General features: G+C 46.0%; 1 protein-coding gene across 5 annotated transcripts in view; it reads right to left on the reverse strand.

The window, feature by feature from the left end:
* Nucleotides 1-14,349, reverse strand: part of slc4a4a (solute carrier family 4 member 4a) — a 220,119-nt gene that overhangs the window by 155,417 nt on the left and 50,353 nt on the right. The window lies entirely within an intron of this gene.

Here is a 14,349-nt window from a genome sequence, read left to right on the forward strand (position 1 = left end):
CTATAGAGGACCAGTGTTACTACTATAGAGGACCAGTGTTACTACTATAGAGGACCAGTCAGTGGTACTACTATAGAGGACCAGTCAGTGTTACTACTATAGAGGACCAGTCAGTGTTACTACTATAGAGGACCAGTGTTACTACTATAGAGGACCAGTCAGTGTTACTACTATAGAGGACCAGTGTTACTACTATAGAGGACCAGTGTTACTACTATAGAGGACCAGTGTTACTACTATAGAGGACCAGTCAGTGGTACTACTATAGAGGACCAGTCAGTGTTACTACTATAGAGGACCAGTGTTACTACTATAGAGGACCAGTCAGTGGTACTACTATAGAGGACCAGTCAGTGTTACTACTATAGAGGACCAGTGTTACTACTATAGAGGACCAGTCAGTGTTACTACTATAGAGGACCAGTCAGTGTTACTACTATAGAGGACCAGTGTTACTACTATAGAGGACCAGTGTTACTACTATAGAGGACCAGTCAGTGTTACTACTATAGAGGACCAGTCAGTGTTACTACTATAGAGGACCAGTCAGTGTTACTACTATAGAGGACCAGTCAGTGTTACTACTATAGAGGACCAGTCAGTGTTACTACTATAGAGGACCAGTGTTACTACTATAGAGGACCAGTCAGTGTTACTACTATAGAGGACCAGTGTTACTACTATAGAGGACCAGTCAGTGTTACTACTATAGAGGACCAGTCAGTGTTACTACTATAGAGGACCAGTGTTACTACTATAGAGGACCAGTCAGTGTTACTACTATAGAGGACCAGTCAGTGTTACTACTATAGAGGACCAGTGTTACTACTATAGAGGACCAGTGTTACTACTATAGAGGACCAGTCAGTGTTACTACTATAGAGGACCAGTGTTACTACTATAGAGGACCAGTCAGTGTTACTACTACAGTATATAGGACTGTTGACAACACACATAGTTCCTTCTATCTGGTACCAAGCAGGACCAGGCAATGTTGAGGACTGTGGTACCATGTTAGCCTCTCTGTCCCCCAGTTGCTAAGTGAGCAGGAGGGAGGGAAGGGTGAGCTCAGAGCGAGAGAGGAAAAGGGGAGAGGAAACACAAAAAGGAGAGATAGAAATGAAAATCCCATCGTTCAAATGCATTTCAAAGCTCTGTGCAGTGTAGCCAAGAGCCACAGACACACAAAGAGGACTTTGTCCTGCAGTAGAGGCTCATGGGAAAGGAGAAGGGGGAAGAATGCCTGCTGGCCAGAGAGCTGAGCTGAGCTGCCACTCTCCTGATTTAGTCCTACTCCCACTTCACGTATTACATGCACCCACACAAATACCTCCCTCCTCTCTCTTCCTGCTGTCTTCACAAAGCTACTCTCTAATGGCCTGTACTTCTTACCATATTCACTGTATACCATCTGGCACTTTCCTACCATATTCACTGTATACTAATTGTACAGTACAACATTATAACATTGACTTTGAAAGAACCATTAAGAATAACAGCAAAGATTAGTCTAGGTTTCCATCCAATTGGCAACAGATTTTCATGTGAATATTCTAGCATTTGCATAAAGAAAATATGCAACTTTTCCACCAAACGGACTTGCAGTCAGTGCATGCTGTACACAAAATGTACGTTTTCATGTAGTGAATAAAAATCCAAAATCCAAAGTGTACTCGTTGCATTTTCAACTCTACCGATAGCTTTGACAGAAAATAACAAATATGCCTACTCTGGTCTTGCCACATGCGCACCAGCCAACAGCTCGTAGATACAGAGTGGGTAGGCCAGTCTACATGACAAGATTTCTGTGGATATTTGTATTTGTCAAACGGCAGTCAAGCATCAATAATCAAGTCACCAGAATAAGACCCTCGATATTTATTTGAAAGGAGCATCAAGCTCATCACAATGCACTTTCATCACCCTGTGAAGTTCATCATAACTTATTTTGTCAGTAGCCTAAAAAAACAACATGCTTTCCCGAGTCGTAATGGGAGGACCATGTCATCGTAGTGGGAGGACCACACAGCATGTCATTGTAGTGGGAGGACTACACAGCATGTCATTGTAATGGGAGGACCATGTCATCGTAGTGGGAGGACTACACAGCATGTCATCGTAATGGGAGGACCATGTCATCGTAGTGGGAGGACTACACAGCATGTCATCGTAATGGGAGGACCATGTCATCGTAGTGGGAGGACTACACAGCATGTCATCGTAGTGGGAGGACCATGTCATCGTAGTGGGAGGACTACACAGCATGTCATTGTAATGGGAGGACCATGTCATCGTAGTGGGAGGACTACACAGCATGTCATCGTAATGGGAGGACCATGTCATCGTAGTGGGAGGACTACACAGCATGTCATCGTAGTGGGAGGACCACACAGCATGTCATCGTAGTGGGAGGACTACACAGCATGTCATCGTAGTGGGAGGACTACACAGCATGTCATCGTAGTGGGAGGACTACACAGCATGTCATCGTAGTGGGAGGACTACACAGCATGTCATCATAGTGGGAGGACCACACAGCATGTCATCGTAGTGGGAGGACTACACAGCATGTCATCGTAGTGGGAGGACTACACAGCATGTCATCGTAGTGGGAGGACTACACAGCATGTCATCGTAGTGGGAGGACTACACAGCATGTCATCGTAGTGGGAGGACTACACAGCATGTCATCATAGTGGGAGGACCACACAGCATGTCATCGTAGTGGGAGGACTACACAGCATGTCATCGTAGTGGGAGGACTACACAGCATGTCATCGTAGTGGGAGGACCACACAGCATGTCATCGTAGTGGGAGGACTACACAGCATGTCATCGTAGTGGGAGGACTACACAGCATGTCATCAAGTGGGAGGACTACACAGCATGTCATCGTAGTGGGACTACACAGCATGTCATCGTAGTGGGAGGACCACACAGCATGTCATCGTAGTGGGAGGACTACACAGCATGTCATCGTAGTGGGAGGACCACACAGCATGTCATCGTAGTGGGAGGACCACACAGCATGTCATCGTAGTGGGACTACACAGCATGTCATCGTAGTGGGAGGACTACACAGCATGTCATCGTAGTGGGAGGACCACACAGCATGTCATCGTAGTGGGAGGACTACACAGCATGTCATCGTAGTGGGAGGACTACACAGCATGTCATCGTAGTGGGAGGACTACACAGCATGTCATCGTAGTGGGAGGACTACACAGCATGTCATCGTAGTGGGAGGACTACACAGCATGTCATCGTAGTGGGAGGACTACACAGCATGTCATCGTAGTGGGAGGACTACACAGCATGTCATCGTAGTGGGAGGACTACACAGCATGTCATCGTAGTGGGAGGACCACACAGCATGTCATCGTAGTGGGAGGAGAACACAGCATGTCATCGTAGTGGGAGGACTACACAGCATGTCATCGTAGTGGGAGGACTACACAGCATGTCATCGTAGTGGGAGGACTACACAGCATGTCATCGTAGTGGGAGGACCACACAGCATGTCATCGTAGTGGGAGGACCACACAGCATGTCATCGTAGTGGGAGGACTACACAGCATGTCATCGTAGTGGGAGGACCACACAGCATGTCATCGTAGTGGGAGGACTACACAGCATGTCATCGTAGTGGGAGGACCACACAGCATGTCATCGTAGTGGGAGGACCACACAGCATGTCATCGTAGTGGGAGGACTACACAGCATGTCATCGTAGTGGGAGGACTACACAGCATGTCATCGTAGTGGGAGGACCACACAGCATGTCATCGTAGTGGGAGGACCACACAGCATGTCATCGTAGTGGGAGGACTACACAGCATGTCATCGTAGTGGGAGGACCACACAGCATGTCATCGTAGTGGGAGGACTACACAGCATGTCATCGTAGTGGGAGGACCACACAGCATGTCATCGTAGTGGGAGGACCACACAGCATGTCATCGTAGTGGGAGGACTACACAGCATGTCATCGTAGTGGGAGGACTACACAGCATGTCATCGTAGTGGGACTACACAGCATGTCATCGTAGTGGGAGGACCACACAGCATGTCATCGTAGTGGGACTACACAGCATGTCATCGTAGTGGGACTACACAGCATGTCATCATGTGAAATATGAATAATAGTTAAATTCCTGTGACATAAACGGTCATACTTATGGAAAGTACATTTTAAATGCATTAGCCTATCTTTATTGGCCATTTTCTCAAAACGTCATGTGTGCTAATTCATTTTTCCCCGTCTTCTAAGGACATATATTCACATTATTCCACACACAGGTTCTTAGGTCTTATAGTCAGACTTTTACAGAGGTTTTTTTTATAGCTTGTGTCGTTTAGATTTTTAGTGTCATTTTCTTTAAATATATGCAAAATATGCACCTGTCATACTTGTGAAGTGTTTTTTAAAATAATTCCATGAAATGACAATAATTTAATAAACTGTTCTGTAAAACTCTGACCATTGAGTGTCTGATCATAATACAACAAAAAACTAAAACATTCTGCCTTGAAGCAATCTATTGAAAAACAGATTCTCGTAACATGTCCATATTTCAGGAGGTTTCGCCTCATTTGCATATTTAAATTGTTTAAATGCATTTTCAAACAAATTGATAAAACTTGTAATACAAAAGTATCTTGCATATATGTACACTTTAAACTGGTAAAGTGTCAGTCTGATGAGAGTAAAGAAAAACATCTCTATTAGCCTATGGTGCCAGGCCTTAAGAAGATCTGAAGAGAAGAATGGGAGAAACTCCCCAAATACAGGTGTGCCAAGCTTGTAGCTTTATACCCAAGAATGTTCGAGCCTGTATTCACTGTCAAAGGTGCTTCAACAACAAACTGAGTAAACGGTCTGAATGCTTATGTAAATGTGATATTCTTTTTGATGAATTAGCTAAAATGTATAATTACTGTTTTTGTTTTGTCATTATAGGTTATTGTGTGTAGATTGATGAGTTTAAAAAACAATGTAATCAATTTTAGAATAAAGCTGTAACGTAACAAAATGTGGAAAAAGTCAAGGGGTCTGAATACTTTCCAAATGCGCAGTATGTGTAGGATTAGGGTTGGGGCTAGCGCTACTGTGGGATTAGGGTTGGGGCTAGCGCTACTGTAGGATTAGGGTTGGGGCTGGAGCTACTGTAGGATTAGGGTTGGGGCTGGAGCTACTGTAGGATTAGGGCTGGGGCTAGCGCTACTGTAGGATTAGGGTTGGGGCTAGCGCTACTGTAGGATTAGGGTTGGGGCTAGCGCTACTGTAGGATTAGGGCTGGGGCTAGCGCTACTGTAGGATTAGGGTTGGGGCTCGCGCTACTGTAGGATTAGGGCTGGGGCTCGCGCTACTGTAGGATTAGGGTTGGGGCTAGCGCTACTGTAGGATTAGGGTTGGGGCTAGCGCTACTGTAGGATTAGGGTTGGGGCTAGCGCTACTGTAGGATTAGGGCTGGGGCTAGCGCTACTGTAGGATTAGGGTTGGGGCTAGCGCTACTGTAGGATTAGGGTTGGGGCTAGCGCTACTGTAGGATTAGGGCTGGGGCTAGCGCTACTGTAGGATTAGGGTTGGGGCTAGCGCTACTGTAGGATTAGGGCTGGGGCTAGCGCTACTGTAGGATTAGGGTTGGGGCTAGCGCTACTGTAGGATTAGGGTTGGGGCTAGCGCTACTGTAGGATTAGGGTTGGGGCTAGCGCTACTGTAGGATTAGGGTTGGGGCTAGCGCTACTGAGGCTAAAGCCGCCTACATCCCTTCATCACTGTGAGCATGTCACAAACAGAAACCTTTGTAGATGACAAATATGCAAACTAGCCAATTGATTATCATAAGTTAATAGGCCTGTTAATCACAATGTATCAATCAACTGGATTGGCATGTAAATATTAAATCAACTGGATTGGCATGTAAATATTAAATCAACATGATTGGCATGTAAATATTAAATCAACATGATTGGCATGTTAGTTTTAATCAACTGTTGTCATGACTTCCGCCGAAGTTGGTTCGGGCGGCGTTCGGCGGTCATCGTCACCGGCTTTCTAGCTGCCACCGATCCATGTTTCTTTTTCCATTTGTTATGTCTTGATTGTTCACACCTGGTTCCCATCTCGTTATGATTATTTTCCCTATTTAACCCTCTGGTTCTCATGATGTTTTGTGCGTTATTGTTTTCTTGTTTGTCGTGTTAGTTGTGTATTGTCAAGATTGTTTATCCCTGCGTGGATTTTGACTTATGAGTTTTCTAGAGTAAATTATGTTATTTTACTCAGTTCGGTGTCCTGCGCTTGACTCTATCCTCACCTCACCTCCACTATACTGACACTGACAGAATAACGCACCATATTATGGAGGCAGCAGGCGCATCAGTTCCTCCGGTACCAGTCGAGGAACAAGTCCAGCAGCACAATGCTACACCATCTTGGCACAGCCATGGATCACGTGCTGCTCACCATGGAGCGTTGGGAAAAAGGGTTTTTTCCCACAACTTCATCCACATCACCTCATCCAACACCACTAACCCTACCGCTGCCCACCCCTCCATCAAGTGGACCCAGTAGGATTAGGCTCTCGCTTCCGGGGGTCTATGATGGAACGGCTGCCGGGTGCAAGGGTTTCCTGCTCCAGATGGAACTATACCTGGCGACCGTTCACCCAGTGCCCTCGGGATACGAGAGCGTGTCTGCCCCTCAACTCCTGTCTGTCTGGGAAAGCCCTTGAGTGGGCCAACGCGGAATGGGGGAGTATAGACGCTACATTGGTCAGCTATGAGGATTTCACCCGTCGATTCCGGGCAGTCTTCAATCATCCACCTGAGGGGAGAGCCGCGGGTGAACGTTTATTCCATCTCAGACAGGGGATGAGGAGTGCACAAGAGTTCGCACTGGACTTTAGGACCCTGGCTGCCAGCGCGGGATGGAATGAGAGGGCCCTGATCGACCATTACCGGTGTAGTCTACGAGAGGACGTCCGTCGGGAGCTGGCCTGCAGGGACACCACTCTTACCCTCGACCAGCTGGTGGATTTATCCATCCGGCTGGATAACCTGTTGGCTACCCGCGGACGTCCAAATCGGGGTCCGTCCATTCCGTCCCCCAGTACCTCCGATTCTACACCTATGGAGCTCGGGGGTGCTGCTCTAAGGGGGACCGGAGGGGGAGCTATTTCCTGCACTACCTGTGGCCGCAGAGGACACACTGCTGGTCGGTGCTGGAGAGGTACCCCAGGAAATCGAGGCAGCAGGCAGGGTACTGGTGGATCATCCCAGGTGAGTAGGCACCCAACTCACCCAGAGCTTCATGTTGCGCACATGTATATATCTATAGAGTTCCCTGAGTTTTCCCCGAATTCTCAGCATAAGGCACTAGTAGATTCAGGTGCAGCTGGGAACTTTATTGATTGTGTGTTTGCTCAGAGTTTAGGGATCCCTATTGTTCCTGTTGATGTGCCCTTCCCTGTACATTCTTTAGATAGTCATCCTTTAGGATCGGGTTTGATTAGGGAGGTCACGGTTCCACTATGCATGAGAACGCAGGGGGGTCATGAGGAGAGAATTAGTATTTTCCTGATTGATTCTCCTGCGTTTCCAGTGGTATTGGGGTTTCCCTGGTTGGCTTATCATGACTCCACTATTTCGTGTCAACAGAAGGCTCTTAAGGGATGGTCACATCAGTGTTCAGGGAGGTGTATAGGTGTTTCCATAGGTACAACAACGGTGGAGAGTCCAAACCAGGTCTCCACCATGCACATCACCTCTGAATATGCCGATTTGGCTCTCGCCTTCTGTAAAAAGAAGGCGACTCAATTACCACCCCATCGACTGGGGGACTGTGCGATAAATCTCTTGGCAGACGCTGCACTTCCCAGGAGTCACGTGTATCCTCTGTCACAGCAGGAGACGGAGGCTATCGAGACATATGTCACCGAATCTCTGGGACAGGGATACATTCGGCCTTCCATTTCACCTGCCTCTTCGAGTTTCTTTTTTGTGAAGAAGAAGGATGGAAGTTTGCGCCTGTGCATTGACTATAGAGGTTTAAATCAGATCATTGTGAAGTATAGTTACCCTCTGCCTCTTATAGCCAGTGTGACTGAGTCATTGCATGGGGCGCGCTTCTTCACCAAATTGGATCTCAGGAGTGCTATCAACCTGGTGCGTATCCGGAAGGGGGATGAATGGAAGATGGCATTTAGTACCACATCTGGGCACTATGAGTACCTTGTCATGCCGTACAGGTTGATGAATGCTCCATCCGTTTTCCAATCCTTTGTTGACGAGATTTTCAGGGACCTGTATGGACAGGGAGTAGTGGTGTATATAGATGACATTCTAATATACTCCGCTACACGCGCCGAGCATGTGTCCCTGGTGCGCAAGATGCTTGGTCGACTGCTGGAGCATGACCTGTATGTGAAGGCTGAGAAATGCCTGTTCTTCCAGCAGTCCGTCTCCTTCCTAGAGTATCGTCTGTCAGAGTCAGGGGTGGAGATGGAGAGTGACCGCATTTCAGCCGTGCGTAATTGGCTGACTCCAACCACAGTAAAGATGGTGCTGCGGTTCTTAGGGTTTACCAACTACTACCGGAGGTTTATCCGGGGTTTTGGTCAGGTAGCCCATTACCTCACTGCTGAAGGGGGGACCGGTACGACTGCATCCGTTATGGGTCCGCGGTCAAACAACCACCCCTCATCACTGTCAAACGCTCCCTGAAACATTTCGAATCGACCTGGCCCGGGTATCCTGGAAGGATATTGACCTCATCTCATCAGTCGAGGATGCCTGGTTGTTCTTTAAAAGACATTTCCTCACCATCTTAAATAAGCATGCCCCTTTCAAAAAATGTAGAACTAAGAACAGATATAGCCCTTGGTTCACTCCAGACCTGACTGCCCTCGACCAGCACAAAAACATCCTGTGGCATACTGCACTAGCATCAAATAGTCCCCGCGATATGTCACTTTTCCGGGAAGTCAGGAACCAATACACACAGTCAGTTAGGAAAGCAAATGCTAGCTTTTTCAAACAGAAATTTGCATCCTGTAGCTCTAACCACAAACATTTCTGGGACACTGTAAAGTCCATGGAAAATGAGAGCACCTCCTCCCAGCTGCCCACTGCACTGAGGCTAGGTAACACTGTCACCACCGATAAATCCACAATAATCGAGAATTTCAATAAGCATTTCTCTATGGCTGGCCATGCTTTCCTCCTGGCTACCCCAACCCCGGCCAACAGCTCCACACCCCCCACAGCTACTTGCCCAAGCCTCCCCAGCTTCTCCTTCACCCAAATCCAGATAGCAGATGTTCTGAAAGAGCTGCAAAACCTGGACCCCTATAAATAAGCTGGGCTAGACAATCTGGACCCTCTCTAAAATTATCCGCCGCCAATGTTGCTAACCCCTACTACTAGTCTGTTCAACCTCTCTTTCGTATCGTCCGATATTCCTAAAGATTGGAAAGCGGCCGCGGTCATCCCCCTCTTCAAAGGGGGAGACACTCTAGACCCAAACTGTTACAGACCTATATCCATCCTGCCCTGCCTTTCTAAGGTCTTCGAAAGCCAAGTCAACAAACAGATCACTGACCATTTCAAATCCCACCATACCTTCTCCGCTGGGCAACCCGGTTTCCGAGCTGGTCACGGGTGCACCTCAGCCACGCTCAAGGTACTAAACGATATCATGTTCTTGTTCTCAACTAGCCTACCTGGTTAAATAAAGGTGAAATAAATAAAAAATAAAAAAAGACAAATGTTAATCAAAATGATTGGCATGTAGATATGAATCAACATTATTGACATGTTAGCATTATCAACATGATTGGCATTTAAATATAAATGAACATAATTGGCATGTTAATATTAAACTACATGATTGGCATGTAAATACAAGGACAGCTCTAATTAATGAAATGTTGGTGTTTATATTGGTTTATATAATGGGGCGGCAGGTAGCCTAGTGGTTAGAGCATTGGGCCAGTAACCGAAAATTTGCTAGATCGAATCCCTGAGCTCACAAGGTAAAAATCTGTCATTCTGCCCCTGAACAAGGCAGTTAACCCACTGTTCCTAGGTCGTCATCGTAAATAAGAATTTATTCTTAACTGACTTGTCTAGGTAAATAAAGGTTAAATCAAAATAATATATTTTAGGCAGATTAACAATGACATCACTGGCCTACAATAGATTAAAGGAATGACTATCAAATGAGATCTAACTCACAACACGATTAACTGCTTAAGTTTTATTAATTAAAGGCAAATCATATCTGCATCAATGTGTCGTGTTTTACTAGGTTATATTTGGGTACAACTAAATAGCCTACTGTGAATCAAGATTGAAGACACAGGATATTGCATGTCTGTGGTTCACAAAGCAGATGGGATCAGACCCTGGTCTCGGCTTACCCATAACCATAACCCCAACCCTAACCATAGCCCCAACCCCAACCCCAACCCTAACCCCAACCCCAACCCCAACCATAACCCCAACTCCAACCCTAACCCCAACCCCAACCCCAACCCTAACCCTAACCATAACCCCAACCCTAACCCCAACCCTAACTATAACCCCAACCCTTACCCTAACCCTAACCCCAACCCTAACCATAACCCCAACCCTAACCATAACCCCAACCCTAACCATAACCCCAACCCTAACCCCAACCCTAACCCCAACCCTAACCCTAACCCCAACCCTAACCATAACCCCGACCCTAACCATAACCCCAACCCCAACCCTAACCCTAACCATAACCCCAACCCTAACCATAACCCCGACCCTAACCATAACCCTAACCCTAACCATAACCCCAACCATAACCCCAACCCCAACCCTAACCCTAACCCCAACCCTAACCATAACCCCAACCATAACCCTAACCCCAACCCTAACCATAACCCCAACCCTAACCATAACCCCAACCCTAACCATAACCCCAACCCTAACCATAACCCCGACCCCAACCCTAACCCCAACCCTAACCATAACCCCAACCCCAACCCTAACCATAACCCCAACCATAACCATAGCAGGCCTGGCCTGTGTTGGTTTTTAGGCAGGGGAGATGGGCCCTAACCCCCAGGACAGATGGGGAGGTGTTTTATTCAGGCAGAGGTTAAGAGATGCTGAGAATCTTTCCAAGACAGGCATCTCTATGCAACAACAAAATGTTTCAGAGAATTTGTTTGTTTTTTTCCTCAGTGCTAAGGACAGATGTCAGATGTGGCCTTTAACCCCACATACATAGCTTGGCATGAACAGCTTGCCCCCACTATGACTGTGTCAAACCAAATACTGTAGTGTTCATAGCCAGTATTGTATTGTTTTGTGAGTATATTTAATCAATAAATCCCGAGGAGGTGTGGTATATGGCTAATATACCATGGCTAAGGGATGTTCTTAGGCCCGATGCAACATGCAGTGTCAGCGTACAGCCCTTAGAAGTGGTATATCGGCCATATACCACAACCCCACGAGGTGCCTTATTGTTATTAAGAACTGGTTTAACAACAAAATTATACACCTAAAAATACATGTTTTGTCATACCCGTGGTACACGGTCTGATATACCACAGCTTTCAGCAAATCAGCTTTCAGGGCTCGATATAGTTCATAGTACACTTAATTAACAATTACAGTGATGGAGGACATTACGATATGGCTTCTCAAACAAATCCAAACTCTACAGCTGTATCAAACTACAACCATTTCAAAAATGACACCTGTATTAAACTCTACAGCTGTATCAAACTCTACAGCTGTATTAAACTCTACAGCTGTATTAAACGCTACACCTGTATTAAACTCTACACCTGTATCAAACTCTACACCTGTATCAAACTCTACACCTGTATCAAACTCTACAGCTGTATTAAACTCTCCACCTGTATTAAACTCTCCACCTGTATTAAACTCTCCACTTGTATTAAACTCTACACCTGTATTAAACTCTCCACCTGTATTAAACTCTACACCTGTATCAAACTCTACACCTGTATCAAACTCTCCACCTGTATCAAACTCTCCACCTGTATCAAACTCTCCACCTGTATTAAACTCTCCACTTGTATTAAACTCTACACCTGTATTAAACTCTCCACCTGTATTAAACTCTACACCTGTATCAAACTCTCCACCTGTATTAAACTCTCCACCTGTATCAAACTCTCCACCTGTATCAAACTCTCCACCTGTATCAAACTCTCCACCTGTATCAAACTCTCCACCTGTATTAAACTCTACACCTGTATTAAACGCTACACCTGTATTAAACTCTACAGCTGTGTTAAACTCTACAGCTGTATCAAACTCTACACCTGTATTAAACTCTCCACCTGTATCACACTCTACAGCTGTATCAAACTCTACAGCTGTGTTAAACTCTACAGCTGTGTTAAACTCTACAGCTGTATCAAACTCTACACCTGTATTAAACTCTCCACCTGTATCAAACTCTACAGCTGTGTTAAACTCTACAGCTGTGTTAAACTCTACAGCTGTATCAAACTCTACTGCCGTATCAGATTCCTTGTGCATCAGTGTTGAGTGTAACAGCGTCATCTCCCCCCTGGCTGTTATCAGCAACACAGACAGTGTTTTCTTGAATCTCTAAACAGCTGAGTAAAGCCTTTTCTATCCACAGATGGCCAGACTCCACGCAGAGCAAAACAGCAACCAACACATAGCAAAGGTCTATACTTTAACCAACACATAGCAAAGGTCTATACTTTAACTAAATTACTGCAAAGGTCCCACTTTAATCAACACATAGCAAAGGGTCCCATTTTAACCATCACATGGCAAAGGGTCCCATTTTAACCAACACATGGCAAAGGGTCCCATTTTAACCAACACATAGCAAGGGCTCCCATTTTAACCAACACATGGCAAAGGGTCCCATTTTAACCAACACATGGCAAGGGGTCCCATTTTAACCAACACATGGCAAGGGGTCCCATTTTAACCAACACATGGCAAAGGGTCCCATTTTAACCAACACATGGCAAAGGGTTCCATTTTAACCAACACATGGCAAAGGGTCCCATTTTAACCAACACATGGCAAAGGGTCCCATTTTAACCAACACATGGCAAGGGGTCCCATTTTAACCATCACATGGCAAAGGGTCCCATTTTAACCAACACATGGCAAAGGGTCCCATTTTAACCAACACATGGCAAAGGGTCCCATTTTAACCATCACATGGCAAAGGGTCCCATTTTAACCAACACATGGCAAAGGGTCCCATTTTAACCAACACATGGCAAAGGTACGAAATAGTACAAAAATGTATGCCCTCACTACTGTTCGTCATGAGAGCGTCTGCTAAATGACTGAAATGTAAAAGGCACCACATTAATCAACACATAGCAAAGGTCTAACATATACATTGACTTTCCCTCTCCCCCAACCCCTCTGACAATGTCACTCCTTATCTCTCTATCTCTCTACAACCCTCTCTAATCTGTAGACTAATCCTAAACCTCTCTAAAGTTTATAGACCAACCCTAACCCTGTCACTAGTCAGTAGACCAACCCTAACCCTGTCACTAGTCAGTAGACCAACCCTAACCCTGTCACTAGTCAGTAGACCAACCCTAACCCTCTCTAGTCTGTAGACCAACCCTAACCCTCTCTAGTCTGTAGACCTACCCTAACCCTCTCTATAATCTGGAGACCAACCCTAACCCTCTCTAGTCTCTAGACCAACCCTAACCCTCTCTAGTCTGTAGACCAACCCTAACCCTCTCTAGTCTGTAGACCAACCCTAACCCTCTCTATAATCTGAAGACCAACCCTAACCCTCTCAATAGTCTGTAGACCAACCCTAACCCTCTCTAGTCTGTAGACCAACCCTAACCCTCTCTAGTCTGTAGACCAACCCTAACCCTCTCTAGTCTGTAGACCAACCCTAACCCTCTCTATAATCTGAAGACCAACCCTAACCCTCTCTATAATCTGAAGACCAACCCTAACCCTCTCAATAGTCTGTAGACCAACCCTAACCCTCTCTAGTCTGTAGACCAACCCTAACCCTCTCTAGTATGTAGACCTACCCTAACCCTCTCTAGTCTGTAGACCAACCCTAACCCTCTCTAGTATGTAGACCAACCCTAACCCTCTCTAGTATGTAGACCTACCCTAACCCTCTCTAGTCTGTAGACCAACCCTAACCCTCTCTAGTATGTAGACCTACCCTAACCCTCTCTAGTATGTAGACCTACCCTAACCCTCTCTAGTCTGTAGACCAACCCTAACCCTCTCTAGTCTGTAGACCAACCCTAACCCTCTCTATAATCTGGAGACCTACCCTAACCCTCTCTAGTATGT

Source organism: Salmo salar, chromosome 24 (genome assembly GCF_965601325.2).
Source record: "Salmo salar chromosome 24, fSalSal1, whole genome shotgun sequence".
Taxonomy (NCBI): Eukaryota; Metazoa; Chordata; class Actinopteri; order Salmoniformes; family Salmonidae; genus Salmo; species Salmo salar.